The sequence below is a fragment of the Danio rerio genome, chromosome 11, assembly GCF_052040795.2.
Source record: "Danio rerio strain M-AB ecotype USA chromosome 11, GRCz13ab, whole genome shotgun sequence".
NCBI lineage: Eukaryota > Metazoa > Chordata > Actinopteri > Cypriniformes > Danionidae > Danio > Danio rerio.
Genome location: NC_141031.1, coordinates 45,647,501 through 45,668,922, shown reverse-complemented (window position 1 = coordinate 45,668,922; position 21,422 = coordinate 45,647,501). Strand labels below are relative to the sequence as shown.

Below are 21,422 nucleotides of genomic sequence, written 5' to 3'. Positions count from 1 at the left end.
CAACGACTACTACTACCACTGCGACAACGTCGACTACTGCGAGGACGACTACAACTACTGCGACAACGATAACTATTACGACGACGACTACTACAACTACTACTACTATGACTACTACCACTGCTACTGCGACAACAACTACTATTACTATTACTACAACGACAACTACTACTACAATGACTATACCACTGCTACTGCGACAACGATGACTACTACAATGACTATAACTACTGCTACTACTACTGTGACTGCAATAAGCCCATAAGCAGAAACCCTGTTATCAATGTTCAGAATAGATACATATCTTCAATATCCTCCATAGACAGAGCAGCCAGGCACACAACCCGCCACTTCTCTCACCCATTCATCATGTATCCAGCAACAAATGTCCATAATTCCTTATTGCTTGGAGAGCAGGGCAAGGAGAGTCTCATAGATAGAATGGGAGAGATATGGGAAGGAGAGGAAAAAAGTGTGACCGCCTTTGCCGAGAGCCAAAAAAGAATATAATAAAGAATAGAAATAATTATAATAATAATAAATAATATTAATAACAATTAGAAGTAGAAAGGGAAGAAATATAAGTAGAAAGGCACATTATTTCTTATACAGCACAACATGTTGTTTTAAACAACTAAAATGTCAATAAAAATCTAAATTTCAATTATTATATTTATATTACATTTTATTATATATATATATATATATATATATATATATATATATATATATATATATATATATATATATATATATATATATATATCTTAATTTAAATTATGCAATATATATTTGATACATAACTGACAATGTCTTTTTATTTTTTTATTTTTTTTTATTTTGAGTGTGTGTGTGTGTGTGTGTGTGTGTGTGTGTGTGTGTGTGTGTGTGTGTGTGTGTGTGTGTGTAATTGTAATTTCATTTTGTTTATGAGGGAGAGATTGGGAAAAATCTTTGTTTACATTTTTCTGTAAAACTATTCTGCTATTTCTCTAAAAGTTTTAAAAAAAAAGATGATAAAAACCTGATTAAAATTCAACATTAAAAGTTGACCGAGCACAGATCAATGTCCTATAATGCAAATCATAACCGTAAATAAACAGAAAAGACCTGTAAATCACTAAATATGTTCTTCAGTATGCTGAAAATGCAGTAAATGTCAAAGATGTTTCGCTTGCATCGGAATAAATATGCAAATATGTGGCTTGTCAAACTGGAATCTCGCTGATTTGCATGAACTGCTCGTGGGAAAATGTTTTGTTATATGGTTTGAAATGAATAGTGAGCGAATCTGTGGACTTCTTGAAGTAAAATAATCTTTAAAATTGAGCAAAATGAGGAGTGGGTGGCTACTGAAATGGTGTGAATAAACTAGTCCAACATATGTGCAAGACTAATCTGTCTTAATGACATCCTCCGGTCTATTTCCACAGGATGTTTACTGATGAGGGCTTGAACTCTGACCCCAGCGTCTCGCTGACCCTTTACCTGGACCACATGGACAAGCACACGCTCACAGGTTGTTTTAGGGGAAAAAAAATCTCATGATTCTTCTAGCTAACATATAATGTATTAAAATTATAATAAAAACATATTTAAAAAATACTTTTGATTTTTATGTCTAATTATAAACTGATTTAAAAATCTAAAATTTATACAAATATTATTTTTAATAAATAAAATAAATGAATAAATGATACACTGTTATTTAATAAAAATAAATAAATCAAAGTACAGTACTAAAATATTTTTGAAAATTCATTATCTAAAAACTACATTTTAATAAAATTATTAAAAGTTTTTATGAATAAAATATATAAAAATATATAAAATGATAAAATAAAACATAGAAATGTGATTAGCTATTTAATTGCTTCAGCTTAAATTTTAAAGTTTAAATAAAAAAGCAAAATAAATTAATAAATAAATCAAACCTCTATAGAAGGAAGATGTGTAACAAAAAACACACAAACAACACTTAAAAAATAAATAAAATAACTTGAATATTAATATAAATAGACAAAATCATGTAGAAATTACATAAAACTTTTTAAATAAATATGTATTAAAATAAAATCTAATCCGAAAACTCTATAATAATCACAAATAAAGCATAAAGAGTAAAAAAAGCACATTTAAAGTTATATGAACATTAAATTGGCGTCATGGTGGCGCAGTGAGTAGCACGATCGCCTCACAGCAAGAAGTTCGCTGGTTCGAGCCTTAACTGGGTCAGCGGGCATTTATGTGGAGTTTGCATGTTGTTCCCGTGTTGGTGTTGGTTTCCCCCACATGCAGGTGAATTGAGTAAACTAAATTGGCCATAGTGTATGTGTGTGAATGAGAGTGTATGGATGTTTCCCAGTGATGGGTTGGAGCTGGAAGGGCATCCACTGCGTAAAACATATGCTGCATAAGTTGGCGGTTCATTCCGCTGTGGAAATCCCCAAATAAAAAAGGGACTACGCCGAAAAGAAAATGAATGAATGTATGAATGAACATTAAAATATTTATTAAACGAGTATTCAACTTTGATTTTAAGAATGCAAACACCACACACACACACTTTCCCTTTACATTTCACATTCAAGCGTGCATCTCCCATCAGGACGTCCTGCAGTATTTGTGGAAAAACATGCCGGTCTTTTACTGGGAAAACTCGTATGAAGGCTTAACACCACAGTTAATGAACTGAGGGGAATCAAAGCACAAACTAATTTGGCTCGTAGCCCTCGGCTTCTCTTTTAAAGCCAGAGATTTCAGGCAGCAAAAAAAAAAAAGCTCATTTACAGGCCGGCAGACTAACTCCTCATTTAGCAGCAGGATAAAGTGAGAAAGTCAGCAGCACTAATGACTCCTGCATTGCTGTCCGGGGCCATTTTTAACACCACAGGGCCCAGCGGGATCCCGAGGGCCACAGACCACAACACACACACACACCTGGAGACAATCACACACTCACACACATCAATCACACACTCACAGGAGGGCTGCACGATATTGGAAAAAACTGACAATGCCATGTTTTACATTTACATTTACATGCAAGTCATTTAACAGATGCTTTAGACTTGACTTACAATTGAGGAGGCATTCAGCGATTCAACAAGCAGCAGCAATACACAGTATTGTACAATACACAAGTGCTGATTTTATAGAGGAACTGCTGGTGCTCGGAGAACTTGGAGGAGTTAGCAGTGGTCTTTAATAGAAAGAGAAAAGTGTTTCTACGGGTGGTTTGTCAGGCCCACTCACCTATATGATAAAGGTGTTTGTGTGCATATAAATATATAAAAGGGCTTATCCAGAATTTCCAGAAAAGAGTTTTTTTTTTATTAGATTTTAGATTCGAGTTTTATATTAAATCTAATATTGATAAATAATGTTGGTTGATTGCATTAATTTAATTCTATGTGTGTGACCATGTTATTATAACTTAAATAAATCATAATAAAATATATAAAAAAATGTAATAAAAAATAAAATCATATTACATCTTTAAAATAAAAAATACAATAATAAAATAATTCTTCTTTTTTTTTTTGGATAAAATTGAAAAAATAAACAATGATAAAATAAAAAATAGAAATGCAATTGAAATTTAAGCTATATATATATATATATATATATATATATATATATATATACACACACATATACAACGGCACACAGAGTCAAACAGTCAATTAGTATTTTATAATTTTAAATTTATATATAAATTATTATTATTCAACTATTATTCAACCAGCAGGTTTTGTTGTTTTGTTGGCTGAAATGACACAGGCTCCTTCCAAAACATAATATGACAATATATAAGAGGCATCATTGTGGAAAAAATATTTTTCAGCTTTCATTTAACTTTGAAAAAAAAAAAAGTGTCAGAATTTGCCAGGAATATGTATAATTTCAGGTTTGACTGTGTGTGTGCCGTTGTATACATACTATTATATTACTATATATATATATATATATATATATATATATATATATATATATATATATATATATATATATATATATTATTAAATTATATTATTTATTATCAAAGTATATTATTCTATATTATTTTATATAATAATATATTATTATATAATAATAAATATTTATGTGTCCTAATTGAAATACTAGTAAAATGTAAAATAATTAAATTAAAAATTAATTAAATTAAAATAAAATTCTATTTCATTAAAACAACTTTGTTACTGTTTTCTGATACTTTGGGACATCCAAATAAAATAAAATAAAATAAAATAAAATAAAATAAAATAAAATAGTTACTGTTTTCTAATAGTATGAGAAATCTAAATAAAATAGAATCAAATAAAATACAAAAAACATTTATTAAATTTAAAATTTAATTAAACTTGTTACCATTTTTGATATTATGGCCCATCAAAATAAAATTAAATTAAATTAGTTTTCATGATTGCATCATAAAAGCACGACTTTGGAGAATATCAAACAATGCAAATTGCTTTTGAAAGTGTGTGCCGTTGTATACATATTATTATCTTACTGTGAATATTATTAAATTATACTATATATTATCAAGTTATATTATTCTATAAAATTAATATATTATTATATACTAACAAATAATTATGAGTCCTAATTGAAATACTAGTGAAATCCTTAACATACAGAGAAAGGACATTTTACACTGAATTTTCTATATTTTTCTTCTGGAAAAACGTTTTTTTATTTAGTTTGGTTGAAATTAAATTTTTTTTAAAAATGTAAAAACTGCTAAGGTCAATATCAATATCCCCCTTAAGAAATGTTTTCCGACTGTCTACAGAACAAACCACTGTTATACAATAACTTGCCTAATTAACCTAATAAGCTTAGTTTCTAATTAATTTCACAGGAGGGCTAGGAATTTATCATTCAACTGTACATCTAATGACAAACTAAAACACTTTTCAATAAAGCTGTATTAGTTAACGATAGTTAATGCAATTACTAACAGTGCACAATACATTTGTTACAGTATTTGTGCATGCTAGGTAACATTCGTAAATGAAAAAAAACAATAGTTTATAATTAGTTCAAGTTAACTCACTGTACGTTAACTAATGTTGTCAAGCATGTTGATGATAATAATGCATTAGTAAGTGTTAAGCTATGATTTTCATGATTAGTTCATGTTAGCGAATATATTTACTATTAAAACCTAATTGCAAAGTGTGACCCTCAAAATAATGCCAACAGTAAGGAGTCTCTGTTATCATGTCAAAAATTACAAGCTGCAGTATTTCTCTCTCAGAGGTGTTTGTGAGGATGGCAGGGGGTCTAAAAGCTGCACGATGCTTCCTAACAAGTCTGTCACACTCTCAAAACACCCTTTTTTTTATGACCCGAAGACCCTCTGACGTCCCGCCCTCGTCCTGCTAATGGCCCCTGAAGTCATTTTGGCATCCTAAAACATCAAATGGCCAGTTTGTGCTGCGACTGGGGCCCATAAACTCACTACATCCCATGTGGCAAATGAGCAGAAATGTTGCCCGTGAGGTAAAACATGAGGTCAGAGCCCGGTCAAACAAGGGTCCCCACGCTTTATTAGGCCTTATTAAGTGATTGTAAAAGAGGGAAGACTGTGTGCTTTTTGTTTAATGACGAGGCCATTAAATGCTCGGTGGAAATTAAGAGGACACACAATGACCAAGTCAAAACCAATCTACAGCTACAAAAAATACAAATTTCCATGAATGCATCTTAAAAGCATTGAGTGAGGACAATGTTAAGCAATGCAAAACTGATTATGAAATTGGAGCATAGCAATTTTTTTACTGTGGTACATTAAAAAACAGTAAAACTAAAATTAATTTAAATAAAATCATTAAATTAAAAATAAATTTAATTAAAATTCAATTACATTAAAACAACTTTGTTACTATTTTTTTAAAACTTTGGGCCATCAAAATAAAATTAAATTAAATAAAATTAATTTAAAGATTTAATTACATTAAAATAAAAGTGTTACTGTTTTCTGGGCAATCTAAATAAAATAGAATAGAATAAAACACCATAAATTTTATAAAATTAAAAGATTATATTAAAAGATTAAATTAAATTAAATTAAATTAAATTAAATTAAATTAAATTAAATTAAATTAAATTAAATTAAAAATAAATAATTAAATTAAAACCTTTGTTACTGTTTTCTGATATTATGGCCTATCAAGATAAAATAAAATTAAATAAAGGTTTTACTATAGTAAAACATGTCTACATCATACCATAGCTTTCCTCTAAAAGTTTATTTTTGCAGTCAAAATAGCATAATGTTATGTAGTACCTTGAAATACTATAAATAAATACCGTGATATATAAATAAAACTACCATACCGAGGTGATTTTGTGTCAGTATAAATAAAATAAAATTTATTTATTAAATAAACACAACTGAAAAACTCTGTTACTGTTATTTGATACTATGGGCCATCAAAATGAAATAAAATGAAATGAAATTTAAAAATTAAATTAAATTAAAAGAAATTAAATTAAATTAAATTAAATTAAATTAAATTAAATTAAATTAAATTAAATTAAATTAAATTAAATTAAATTAAATTAAATTAAATTAAAAATAAATAATTAAATTAAAACCTTTGTTACTGTTTTCTGATATTATGGCCTATCAAGATAAAATAAAATTAAATAAAGATTTTACTATAGTAAAACATGTCTACATCATACCATAGCTTTCCTCTAAAAGTTTATTTTTGCAGTCAAAATAGCATGATGTTATGTAGTACCTTGAAATACTATAAATAAATACCGTGATATATAAATAAAACTACCATACCGAGGTGATTTTGTGTCAGTATAAATAAAATAAAATTTATTTATTAAATAAACACAACTGAAAAACTCTGTTACTGTTATTTGATACTATGGGCCATCAAAATGAAATAAAATGAAATGAAATTTAAAAATTAAATTAAATTAAATTAAATTAAATTAAATTAAATTAAATTAAATTAAATTAAATTAAATTTGATTTGATTTAATTTAATATAATTAAAACAACTTTGTTACTGTTATCTGATATAAGCCATAAAAAATAAATAAAATAAAATAAAAATAATTAAAAATTTAATTAAATTCAATTAAATTAATATAAAAGTATCCATGAATGCATCTTAAATGCACGACTTTGCAAAACAATGTTTAACAATGCAAAACTGCTTTTGAAAGTGTAGCATTGCATTTTTTACAGCACGTCTATCATACCATAGCTTTCCTTAAAAAGTTGATTTTGTAGTCAAAATAGCATTATGTTATGTAGTACCTTGAAATACTATGCAGAAATACCATGATACATAAATAAAAACTACCATACCGAGGTGATTTTGTGTTAGTAAATTGTTTTAATGTTGTTGAAAACTCACTAAGGCTGTATTTATGTTATAACATACTGTACAAAAGTACTTTAATATTGTGAAATACTATTATAATGGTCACACTTTACTGTAAGATGTAGTTAATGCTAGCTCATGTATTTACTAACATGAATTAATACTTCATTAATCACAGTTCAACATGCAGTATTAGTGCATTAATAAAATCTTCTTAAAATGCTTGTTAACATTAGTTAATGCATTGTAAATTGGTGAATTAGTTAAACTAATAAGGAACAACTTTTACTGTCGTCTGATACTATGGGTCATCAAAATAAAACAAAATAAAAATGTATTGATTAAAATAAATTAAAATAAATTAAAACATTAAATAAAAATAAAAATAAATTTAATTAATAATTAAATTAAAACAACTTTGATACCTTTATCTGATGGGTCATTAAAATAAAAAAAATAAAAAATTATAATAAAAAAAATGTAATTAAATTTAAAAATAATTAAAAATAAAATTAAAAATTATAAAATTAAATTAAATTAAACATCTGTTACTATTATCTGATATTATAAGTCATCAAAATAAAATAAAAAAATCTAATCAAATAAATTATTAAAATATATTTAAAACAACAACAACAAAACCTAAACTTAATACATTTTTTAAAGCATCAATCTTGACTGCATCAAAAGTGTCATATGCTTGTTAAAGGTTTGATGTACAAGAGAAATAAATATAAGCTTGTCTTCAAACACACACCTGGCCCGGGCCACAGAAGGCATTGTGAAGATGAGATTGAGTGGACTATTGTGCGGATCAGAGATACGAGCGTGTCTGAACACAGCAGCGGCAGGTGAAAAGCTGAGTGTTTCCTCCAGATCACCGAACACACATCAAACCAGGTGTTTCAGCTTCCAGACCAATAATAACAGTAATTATATCATCCAAAACGAGGACAAACTTCACAGCACGGGCTCCATCTTTTATGCTTTTATTTCCTTTTATGTTTCCACAAAAGACTGACTTCTCCTGGTGAACACATGGCAAGCTGGTTAATCTACTGTATACTGCCAAAAGCATTAGAAAAATATTATTGTCATGTGCTTCATATGCTAGCGCTGTAAAACGGTTTTACATACACAATAAAAGTGCGCATTTACACAACCTGACAAAAGGCTTGTCGCCTATCCAAGTTTTAGGAGCAACAAATAATAACTTGACTTCTAGTTGATCATTTGGTATCAGAAGTGGCTTATATGAAAGCCAAAGGCCTCTAGATGACGCTTATTTGAGCACAATAAAATCTGATCATGCCTTGATTTTTTAATCCTTAAATTAGGACAGTAAAGTCTGCCTTTACTTAGACACAAGTCTTGTCACTAGAGCTGCACGATTCTGGCTAAAATGAGAATCGCGATTTTTTTGCTGAAAATAAAGATCACGATTTTCTCACGATTCTGTAGATGTAAAATAAAGGTATGGTAAAAACAAACATATGGCACAACATCGATAATAGTATGATGTGTAGGTCTACACAGCAAATTTATCAGAGTTAAATTCTCGGTGTTGAAGCATTTCAGAGTAAAGTGTTGACGTTAAAGATTTAGATTTTGATAAATGAATATAATAAGAGTAGAATTGATTTTATTCAGTGCGAAATCAAGGAGTTATCTTTTTTACACTTGGTGGTGTTATTTCCAACATCCGGGAATTCATGCAGCCCCAGTCACTGAAGAATTTTCCAGACGCCATTTTCCATCTGAAGTTTAGAACAGCAACTGGTGAGTCAAACTACCTAAATGTTGGTATTTTACTGACTTTCTTTAAGGAAATACAGTTGTAAACATATTGTTAAGTTAATAACTTTAGAATGTAGTGACAATTTTAATCTTCTGCGGTTCATTCATGGTCGTTTGTGTATCTAGCTTAACTGCATTACTATCGACTTCTTTTCAAGAATGTTTTTATATGTGCTCACGCATACATAGTGCATAAAAACATCAAATGTACATGTTCAACACATTTCTGTCACGCTCAATGCCATTTTGTGCGTTGTTACCCATCTGTAAAATAAAATCGACACTTCTCCTTTAATTCGAAGCAAACTAGCAAGGGAATTCCCGGAGCAGCCTAGCCTACTCTGCCCGGATGCTAACGGCAACACAGGACGGTTTCCATAAGCTCTGGAGAGTTTCTAAAACATATCTGGTGAGTAAATGAACATGCTTACTTGTAAAAGGCTTCCTGACTAAAACATATGATTGTTTGTTATCCGTGTATGTTAATTTGGTTATTTTAAACACCGCAGCCCTTTTAAACTGGTTCATTCGTGGCCGTCCATATACCGTTAAGTTAGTCCATAGACTCGCGTGATAACGTACGCTTGAATTATATTAAGTGTTGACAACCATTAAAGTCGGAATGTTAACATTAATGTCTTTAAATGACCGCGTTTGCACTTTCTCAGACATTTGACATTACAGAAGTCTCCCGGAAGTTGCGGGACTAACGTTAACGTTATCCCGCAAATGCACAGAGACTCCCAGATGCCTAAGTAGATGCCCGCAAATGAATGATAATCTCCCGGAAATCGCGCGTCTCCCGCCCGGTCATTAAACACTTTGCACACCCCTCTCCACCGCATCCCTCCCAGCTCTTCAGGTAATTACGTCGCGCGCAAGTCACCCCCACCGCTCTTCAGGTACGTCGCGCGCAAGTCACCCCACCGCTCTTCAGGTTCTCATCTCTCCCGCTACCTCCCGCAAATCAACTCTGTATCCCCCGAAAATGACTTTTCCCAACTCGGGATGTCTGACGTTAGTAAGTTAGGCTATTTCTGTAGTCAGGAACATCTTAGTCAAGCTTTTTCTCCCGCATGATATTGTGCTTAAAACTAGGCTAAACTTAGCATGTACTGTACACAACATTTCCGTTTTATAAAAGACAATTTAGTGCGTTGTAAACAGACACCTGTCTGTAAAATTAATCAACTGATTCATATTTGAGCAGCCTAATGATGATACAGGTTTGATTTGTAGATTTATTATCAATAATCAACATCTGAATCAAAATATATCTGAAAAAGTGTGAGGCATACTTTGTGATGTTCATCTCTCTTTTTTTATCTGAAGGTTATGCATATGTGTTAGATACTAATGTGTTGTTGTTTTTTAACAGCCACAGTTCTCTATACAATAACACAAGACCCTGTGATGGTGGCTGATTAGAGACGGATGGTGTATTTCCAGAGTTGGTGAAATGACCAAGCACACCTTCTTGGTCATATGTGTTGATAATAATGAAGGTATGTTTGATAAAGTTCTGTATTTGTTTCACAATAAGCTGAGAGGGTGTTAGAGCATCAGAGAATAACAAATGACATGAAGGTGATAAGTTTTGTATTGTGGGTGAACTGTTACTTAAATAATGTTTTGCTCTGCCTTGCACTTTTCCTCTTCTGCTTTTCCTAATAGTTAAGATTATATTTGGACCTGAAACATCTGCTAGACTCCAGGAAAGGTGGTGTCAATACTGGTCCTGAAAGGGCCCAACAAGTTGAATCTGGTAAAGAAACACGCACGCACGCACACACACACACACACACACACACACACACACACACACACACACGCACACGCTTACAGAAAACTGTACATTTATGAATATTTTTTACACTGTGGCCAATATTTCGGGGAAGTCAGCATCACTAAATGATATAAAAGATTTTAAGCTCCTCTAAATTTTGCTTCAAGTGTTGTGTTAAATTCAGGATTCTGGACAGACAGCTGCCTGTTTTTCCAGTTCTAGTCATAGTGATTAACCTAATTGTTTTTGGAGATCCAACAGTGATGTATGTGTTTTTTCTACTTTTCCATATCCTGTCACCTCAACCAGCTGGGAGAGTCAAGTTGTGGATCATCATGAAGATTTTCAAAAGGTGAGTTTAGATTTCTTGAATGTTTTATTTACTTTAAATGTTCTTTTAAATATATCATAGAATTTGATTGCAATTTGTTTTCAAACATTTATCTTAGTCATGCTGGAGTCTTGAAGAGTTCTTAGATGAGCATCACCCTACAGTATATCCGTGCATCAGGAACCACCAGACGAGCAATCAGCAGCTACTACATCGTCATGGATAAAAAGGTCATCCTGTGGCTGGGAAGCACTTCATTCACAGGACATGCTTGATGAGATTTCCTAGCTCCAGTTTGTTTTCACACAAGTTTACAGCATTTAAACCTTCATTTAAACTGCTGTGTTTGATATGGAGGACCAAGGAAACACCCGAAGTGAAAGATTTGCATGCCAAGTTGTTTAAAATGTAATTTCAGAAGAAAACTATGCGTTCAGAAGAAAACTGATGAAACATCAAGTTTGGACTAAAGGACTAAAACAGCCTTTTTGAGCACTGGTCATACATATTTTGTTGATACTGTCTGTACTAATAAAACATTTAAAGCATATTTGACATTGTTGCATTTTAAAAACTGAATGAATTGTTGAAGTGGTGAATGTTTTCAAATAAAATGTTTTTTCTTTTGTAATTTACAGTCTATTTGAGTTTTTTACCATATTTACACTCAAGAGAGTTGAATAAAATAACAATATATTACACCAGGCGGTGTTAAATATAGTTACATTTTTTAACTCTGCCCAGAGTTAAAATTAACCCTTACTTCGGTGTCAATGTGCCAACCCTTTTGAAAGTGTTGATTTAACTCTGTTTTGAGTGGACCCCATGAGACACTTTCAAAGTGTTGAAATTAACACCCATAGAGTTGTTTTGGGTCCCCATATTTTGCTGTGTACTGGTTTCTTTAAATAATTCTATTCTACTTATAATAATTCTGATGTTGAATTATGATGTTTAAGATATATGCTTGCAATCTGTCATATTAGACAATTTTATTCACTGGTAAAATCAGACATTTGCCATTATCAGATTATATTTAACAATATATGGGCTAGAGTAGTTATACTGACACTGTAAACCTTTATTTTCCATGCACAACTGTGTGTTCACTATAAAAGAAAAAAACAGATCAAATGCTTGTCTCAATCATAACTCTAAAATGCGATATGATCATTTAAATGACGTGCACACTTTCAGTTTCATTTTGACTGCTAAGTGCTTGTTCATACTTCGCACGCGGCTCCTAAACGATCACTCTGTGCCACAAACTGAATATTATTTACAACTTTATTACCTGTTACTCACAACATATGCAGGTTCTGTTCACTAAAGTAGATGCGCGCGCTCTACTTAGTGATAGTCGCGCTCGCGTCTACTTTAGCGTGCGCACACTCTGTGATAACAGCTTACGGTCAGCAGCTCACGTCACGTGTGATCTCCCAGCAACAAAAACATCATTATATTAAGACAAAAATACATTTATTTAGGTGAATTATACCTTATAAATACAGTTTGTGACTCATTCAACATCATTTGGAGGTGTCCATGTCCCTGAGCAACGTGTGTGACTCGCGCAGCCGCCTTTTCTTCTCTCCTGAACTTAAAAATATGATTGACAGAATCGTAGAAATGCTGGATTAAGATCGTCTAGGGGGTCGAATCGAGATCGCCATCTTTTAACGATTAATTGTGCAGCTCTACTTGTGACTGAACAGAAATAATGTCCAGTATAGAATATAAAGTCCTGCTGCAGTGGAGACAGAATGAATATTGTGTCTGACTCCATCATGAGCTTGGAGGACTGCATCCATACATCTCTGACATGACTCACATCACTGATTAATAAAGTCATCTGGAATGAAGAAGAAAGCGTTCCTGCAGGACTCCCAGAGTTCATCAAGAGTCTTTGGATTCATCTTCAATGCCTCCTCCATCTTACCCCAGACATGCTCAATAATGTTCATGTATGGTGACTGGGCTGGCCAATCCAGGAGCAGCTTGACCTTCTTTGCTTTCAGGAGCTTTGATGTGAAGCCTGAAGAATGAGAAGGAGCGCTATCCTGAGAATTTGCCCTCTCCTGTGGTTTGTAATGTAATGGGCAGCACAAATGTCTTGATACCTTGATGACGTTTATAAAATTTTAGCATTGATTGGAAACGGATTCCAGTATCGGGATAACATTAGATCCGGTTCGGCAGTAAGCCATCAGAAGTCCAGCACATGAGAGGATTCCAGAGAACACAGTCCTGTGAGCTTTGATCCTGACCACAGTTGTGCTCAGGGGTTTGAGCGCTCAAATATTAGCGAGAAATGGATGTTTTGAAAATTTCAGTACTGATTGATCCCGAATTCCAGTATCGTGACATCCCCAACCGCATCATAGCTCATAACCATAAAGTTTACTTGATTTCAACTCTCCTCGACGCCTACACTGGCTAGGACGTGCCATTCCACTCCTCGCCAATTACAGCCTTCGACTAGTATTAAAAAACAAATAACTACCAGTTACTTTGACGCTCTCGCTGCTTTTGGCGTGAACGCACAGTTAGATTTTTTCTTATTTCTTTTATTATGTACAGAATAACAGCAGTTTTAAAAAAACATTAAGGATAAAATTATTAGCCACCCTTTCTTTTTCGATTGGCTACAGAACAAACCACTGTTGTCCAATGATTTCCTAATTAATTTAACTTAATTAAGCCTCTAAATTGCACTTTAAGCTGAATACTAGCATCAAAATAGTTGCAAATAACTAGTCAAATATTACTTCCTGTAATGGCAAAGAAAAAAAATCAGTTATTAGAAATTAGTTATTAAAACTATTATGTTTATTAAAACTATTATGTACACCTTTTTTTTTCATCATGCTAATCTGCTTAAATGAAATGTAAATTATTTACACTCCAAAGCGATCCTGACTTAACTCACACGTTACATAAAGCGAAGCATTCCAGACCTAAAAAGTACCTGGTCTGACTTGCGTTTTGGCATCTAAACCTCACACATGCAGCTAATTTAACGAGAACACTGCCAGCTATGTTACAAGTGTAGATGGTTTGTCTTAAGATCCCAATTAGCTGTAACCCATATGGAGACAACGGCAAACAAGCCAGCAGACCAGGCCGGTTTCAAAGGGGAGCTGTTTGTTTGATCCTTCGCTGCTTGAATCGTCTCCCACCAAACTCTAAGGAAATGCATCCTCCTGGGAGACGCAAAATTAATGCAAAACGAGCATGCATGCTATCAGTTTCTGTTTGCAGAAGGGGAGACGGTGCATGATGGGAAATCTGACCAGCAGTAATTCTTTGGTCGTCGATCAAGAAAAGGGGAGACAAGGACTGTGCAATATGATATAATATTCATTCATTTTCTTTAGACTCGGTCTCTATTTCAGAGGTCGCCACAGCAGAATGAACCACCAACTCATTTGTTAATTCATTTATTTTATTTCAGCTTAGACTCTCTTCCAAAGGTCGCCACAGAGGAATGAACCGCCAACTCATTCAACGATTTATTCATTTTCTTTCGGCTTAGTCTCTATTCCAGAGGTCGCCACAGCGGAATGAACCACCAACTCACTCATTCATTTATTCATTTTCTTTCAGCTTAGTTTCTATTCCAGAGGTCGCCACAGAGGAATGAACCACCAACTCACTCTAATAATTTATTCATTTTCTTTCGGCTTAGTCTCTATTCCAGAGGACGCCACAGCGGAATGAACCGCCAACTCATTCATTAATTAATTCATTTTCTTCAGACTCGGTCTCTATTTCAGAGGTCGCCACAGCAGAATGAACCACCAACTCATTTGTTAATTCATTTATTTTATTTCAGCTTAGACTCTCTTCCAAAGGTCGCCACAGCGGAATGAACCGCCAACTCATTCAACGATTTATTCATTTTCTTTCGGCTTAGTCTCTATTCCAGAGGACGCCACAGCGGAATGAACCACCAACTCACTCATTCATTTATTCATTTTCTTTCAGCTTAGTTTCTATTCCAGAGGACGCCACAGCGGAATGAACCGCCAACTCATTCATTAATTAATTCATTTTCTTTAGGCTCAGTCTTTATTCCAGAAGTCGCTACAGCGGAATGAACCGCCAACTCATTCTAATAATTTATTCATTTTCTTTCGGCTTAAGTTTTTATTTCAGATGTCGCCACAGCGGAATAAACCACCAACTCATTCATTCATTTTCTTTCAGCTTAGTCTCTATTCTAGAGGTCGCCACTGCAGAATGAACCGCCAACTCATTCATTCATTCATTCATTTTCTTTCAAGCTTAGTCCCTTATTAATCTGTGGTCGCCACAGCGGAATGAAACGCCAACTATTCCAGCATATTTTTACGCAGCAGACGCCCTTCTAGCCGCAACCCCGCATTGGGAAACACCCATACACTCTCATTTACGCACACACTTATACACTACGGCTAATTTAGTTATTTTATTATTCAATTCCCCTATAGCGCATGTGTTTGTACTGTGGGGGAAACCGGAGCACCCAGAGGAAAGCCATGCCAACACAAGGAGAACATGCAAACTCGAACCAGAAATGCCAACTGACCCAGCCGGGACTCAAACCAGCGACCTTCTTGCTGTGAGGTGAAAGTGCTACCCACTGAGCCTCCGTGCTGTGAATTAATCGATTGAATTTACAGAAAAGGGTACTTAATTGTATAATACAGCGTTATCAGAACATGACATTGTAGTAGTACACTGTAGTATCCATGTGATATTTTTATCATATCGCAAAGGCCTAGAGGAGACTATTCTCTCAAGTCTGAGAACTTAATTACTCAGCAGTATTTGTGAGGATTACATGTGAAGCCGACATGTGCTATTTACAAATTCGCCTGGTTTCTCAGAGCAGACCGGTAGTTATTTGCAAGAAATAATCTACATCATATGGAGCCCAGATGATGTGAATAAAGTGTAAAAACTATTTTTTCAGCAAACTGATACCATGATTTTGGGAGGAAATTTTTTATTTAATTAAAATGTAATACATATATATATATATATATATATATATATATATATATATATATATATATATATATATATATATATATATATATATATATATATATATATATGTGTGTATATATATATATATATATATGTATATTCTTAATCAAACATTAACCCTGAAGTGTTAAACAGTGAGAAAAATAATCCTATTGTACAAATGGCCACACGGTACAATCTGTAAACTCCACCCATTAAAATAACGGCTTGGCCTTCATACTGTAAAATAACGACGAGATATATTCACTGATCGTGGGTCACAAATATTGTTGTTGTGATAAAAATTCAGACTGTATATGGCATTGACAAAATATAAAGTCTGCCGTTTCATATTATGCTTTGTAATTTGCGTTGTGGCATTGAAAAATACACTGTTTACGGTAATGCTTTTTTTATTGTTGCATTTTATTTAACATTGTTTTGTATCAGGCATATATCAGATTTTGAACAGATTTATATTTTATTAATATTTAAATTATAAACATTCTTAATCAAATATTAGCCCTGAAGTTCCAATTACAGAGAGAAAAATCGTGCAAGCCGTAATACAAACTCAACATTGCATATCCAGCGATATGAATATTGCAAATGATAACATTACTATATCGATGCTGAAACGACACATTGTGCAGCCCTAATCCAAACAACCTCATTCTTCAAATAATCACAGCTCTTTGTGATTTGAAAAACTCCAGACACGTTTTTGAGCATCCAATAAATGTGCTTCCCAAAACCAAACCTTGACTGAACTGCTCCAGCACTCAGGCCTGCGCGTGCCCTCGCTAATGCACAAAATCAACTGATACTGCAGAGTCCAGACCTCGCGAGCTGTGCGATAAATTAAAGAGTTTAAAGTTAAAAGTGTGCGGCAGCCGCTCTCCATCACGGTGTTTATCTTACATGCACTTATGATATTGAGCTTCAGATCTGGCTGATGTGAAACCGCTGAGCTGCTCTCTAGGGGCTTGTTCCTCCACGCTGTGAAAACAAACAAAAACCCCCAAGACCACTTCACACTGTTTGTCCAACAAATTGCTGGTAATATAAAAGAAACAACAAAGCAAGAAGGACGCTGGCTTGATTTGCAATGCTGTGATGCGGAACAAAAACTCAGAATTTATTTTGTTTACAAATGATGGTGTTATTTATGTCCCTGGCCTTACTGAGAACCATTAATGCAATGTTAAATAAGCAAATAGCTTTTAAGGACAGTTCTAATATGTTTTTGCAACAAAAAAATGCTAGTTTTCTTGTTACGAAGTGTTAAAAGGAATGATAAAAAAGGATTTGTTTTATTTCTATGCAGGTTATATGCACAAAATATTACATTATTAATACTTAGCCATCTTATAAGTGTGTAAATGTCTGTTATTATTATTATTATTATAATTAATATAATATTTGGCATTTTTTTTACACTTTCATTGTTATGATTATGCTTAACACAAACATACATGCATACAGACAGACATGCATTCAGACATTTTGCATTATATATAGATTGCATTAACAATCTATATATTTATTTATTTTTTTATTTATCTATTTGAATTTTTAATTTTTATAGTTTATTTATTTAGATATAATATTTTATATTTTACGTTTTAATTGGCCCTATTTTGCATTAACAATATATATATTTTTCATAATTTTATTTATTTTATCTATTTGAATAATTTTATTATTCCATTTTTTGTTTTTGGTAGATATATTTTTTCTATGAAATGTTTTTAATTGGCCTTATTTTGCATGAACCTATATATTTTTATTCATTTATCAATTTACATTTTTTTATTACTCTATTATTTTAGGTTTAATTTTGTATATTTTTACATTTTAAATTGCCCTATTTTTAAATAGTATTTATCTATTTGATTAATTTTTTATTATTATAATTTTTTTAGATGATAAAAAATAAACCCTAACCCTAACCTTAACAATCTATATATTTTATTCTTTTTTATTTATTTATCTATTTTAATTGCTTATAATTATATTTTTATTTTCCATTATTTTAATATTATATTCTATTATATTCCATTATTTAGATTAAACTTTTCATTTTTTTTACATTTTAATTCATCTTATTTTGCATTTAAAATCTATATATATTTTATTTTATTTATCTTTTTGACTTTATGATTCTATTTTTATTTTTTCATTATTTTACTATTATATTCTATTTTTTTTATATTTTTACATTTTAATTTGTCTTATTTTGCATTAACAATCTATATTTTATTATTTCATTTAATATATATATTTGTATTTTGTTTAATTCTATGTTTTATTTTCCATTATTTTATTATTATATTCTATTGTATTCTACTATTTAGATAATTTTTTTTATATTTTTACTTGTTATTTTGGCCTATTTTGCATTAACAATCTATATATATATATATATATATATATATATATATATATATATATATATATATATATATATACACACACACACACACACACACACACACACACACACACACACACACACACACACACACACACACACACACACACACACACACACACACACACACATACATACATACATACATACATACACATATATATACATACATACATACATATATATATATATATATATATATATATATATATATATATATATATATATATATATATATATATATACACATTAATTATTTTATTTATTTGAATAATTTTATAATTCTATTTTTATTTTAGTTAGATATCTTTTTATATTTAAATGTTTTTAATTTGCCCTATTTTGCAAGAACAATCTATATATTTTTCATAATTTATTTATTTGAATAATTTATTATTCCATTTTTAATATCAGATGATGTTAGATGTATTTCTTTAATAATTTTTTATTTAATTGGCACTATATTTGTAATCTATATATTTTTAATAAATTTTATCTATCTAGCCATTTTATTATTTTATTTTTCATTTTTATTAGATATATTTCTAAATATTTTTTACCACTTTTTAGAAATCACATAAATAAAAGTAACATACATTGAAATGCACCTCAAACTTGAATCAGCAAAAATAAATAAAATCTCTTCCTCCAGTGACCAAACATAAGAAATCTGACCACAACCAAGATCCGCAGAGCTCCAACACACGTTTCTCATTTCCTCAACATGTGTCTTTAATTTCATATTGCAAAAAGATTCATTCTCTGGGACAATCAACTTTGTGTTTGTAATCAGGTCATGTTGTTATTAACCACATTTATCTGCAACTTCCAAATCTCACAAAACAAAAACACAACTCTGTGACAGGACACTTGAATTAGCAAAGACTTTTGTTTATCTTACAGAGTCTGTGTTTACTGTGCTGAACTGATGGTGTCAACATATTTACAGTATTTACCGTGATATATAATACAAATGAGTCATGAATCTGCCTTGCACGCAGGCTGTATGTTTGTGTCTTTTTGACATCAAAAACAAACAGAGCTCCAGATTGTGTTTCTGGAGCTTCCGGCTGCGCCCCATAGCTGCAGGTGATCATGTGGCATTAATGAGCAGGTATCGGCTTTCCTCATCTGTGTAATTATGGTCATCAGAGCACGTCTGCAACTCAACGACAAAACTACAAACATCCTCATGCACGGACGCATTTCAGACATGAGAACCAGCAAGGAATGTTTCCCGAGCAGCCAATCAGCTTCTTAGAATAATTTCTGAAGGATCATGTGACAAAGACTGGAATAAAAGATGCTGAAAAAAAAAGCTTTACATCACAGGGATACATTTTAGATAAAAAAAAACAAGTGTAATTTTCATTGAACTATTTTAAAAACCCCATCGCCTGTTTAGATGAAAAAAACATTAACCAGAGTTTAAAATTGGTTGTGGTAGTTTACAAGATTATGCATGGTTTAGCTCCTCCCCTTCTGTCTGATTATATTCAATTTAAATCTGTACACAACAGATTAACTGATTCCATTATTCCACTTATTTAACTTCTTTTGGTCAAGCTTGTTTTTCTTTAAGAGCAGCAATGCTCAACCTAGGACAAACAGGTTTGGCCCACCATCCCATCTGAGAAGAGTGTGAGAATGATGGGGATGGGTTATTTTTTTTGTTAAAAGTTAAAATTAATATGAAACATTTTTTTATATTAAAATATTATTATTATTTAGGTATAATATATTTTATTTAATATTTTTATGTAATTAATATTATTATTATTATTATCATTATTATTATTATTATCATTTAGGTATTATATATATTATTTAATATTATTTATTTAATTAGTACATTATTATTATTATTTATGTATTATATATTTTATTTAATATTATTTATGTAATAATTAAATTATGATGATGATAATTATTATTGTTATTAAACCAACTAAATTGTAAATCATGTTTTAAATTAAGAGAATTTAATTTTTTAATATATTATTTTTTATTATTGTTGTTGTTGTTGTCATTATTATAATTTAAGGTCTAACAATTACTGCAGTTATATATTATTATATACTATTCATGCCATTAATAAATTAGTAATTATTAGATCATTATTATGAAACAAAAAAAGTCATATCTTAGATTAAGACAATTAAACCACGTTTTTAAAATATTGTAAAACGTATATAATTAAAGTAAGAATTATTAGGTCTCCTGTTAAATTTTAACTTTAATATTTTTTTCCTCCAGTTTCTGTTCTGTAGCAGATTATCATAATAGTTTTAATAACTCATCTCTAATAGCTGATTTATTTTATCTTTGCCATGATGTAAATAATATTTGACTAGTTATTCTTCAAGATACTAGTATTCAGCTTAAAGTGACATTTAAAGGCTTAACTAGGGTAATTAGGGTAAAGTTAGGGTAATTAGGTAAGTCATTGTATAACAGTGGTTTGTTCTGTAGACTATCAAAAAAAATTTATTTCTTAAGGGGGCTAATAATATTGACCTTAAAATGGTTTTAAAATAATTAAATGATGGTTTTATTCTAGCCGAAATAGAACAAATAAGACTTTATCCAGAAGAAAAAATATTATAGGAAATACTGTAAAACTTTCCTTAGTCCATTAAACATCACTTGAGAAATAATTGAAGAAGAATAAATATTTCACAGGAGGGCTAATAATTTTGA

General features: G+C 31.2%; 1 protein-coding gene and 1 long non-coding RNA gene across 3 annotated transcripts in view; one reads left to right on the top strand and one right to left on the bottom strand.

Moving 5' to 3' along the window:
- The window catches only part of il17rd (interleukin 17 receptor D), an 83,846-nt gene that overhangs the window by 38,660 nt on the left and 23,764 nt on the right, over positions 1-21,422 (bottom strand).
- Positions 9,479-12,170, top strand: LOC147841914 (uncharacterized). The gene is made up of 5 exons (XR_015502968.2): positions 9,479-9,567; positions 10,537-10,663; positions 10,838-10,923; positions 11,254-11,296; positions 11,394-12,170. It is a non-coding gene; the product is annotated as an uncharacterized LOC147841914 (long non-coding RNA).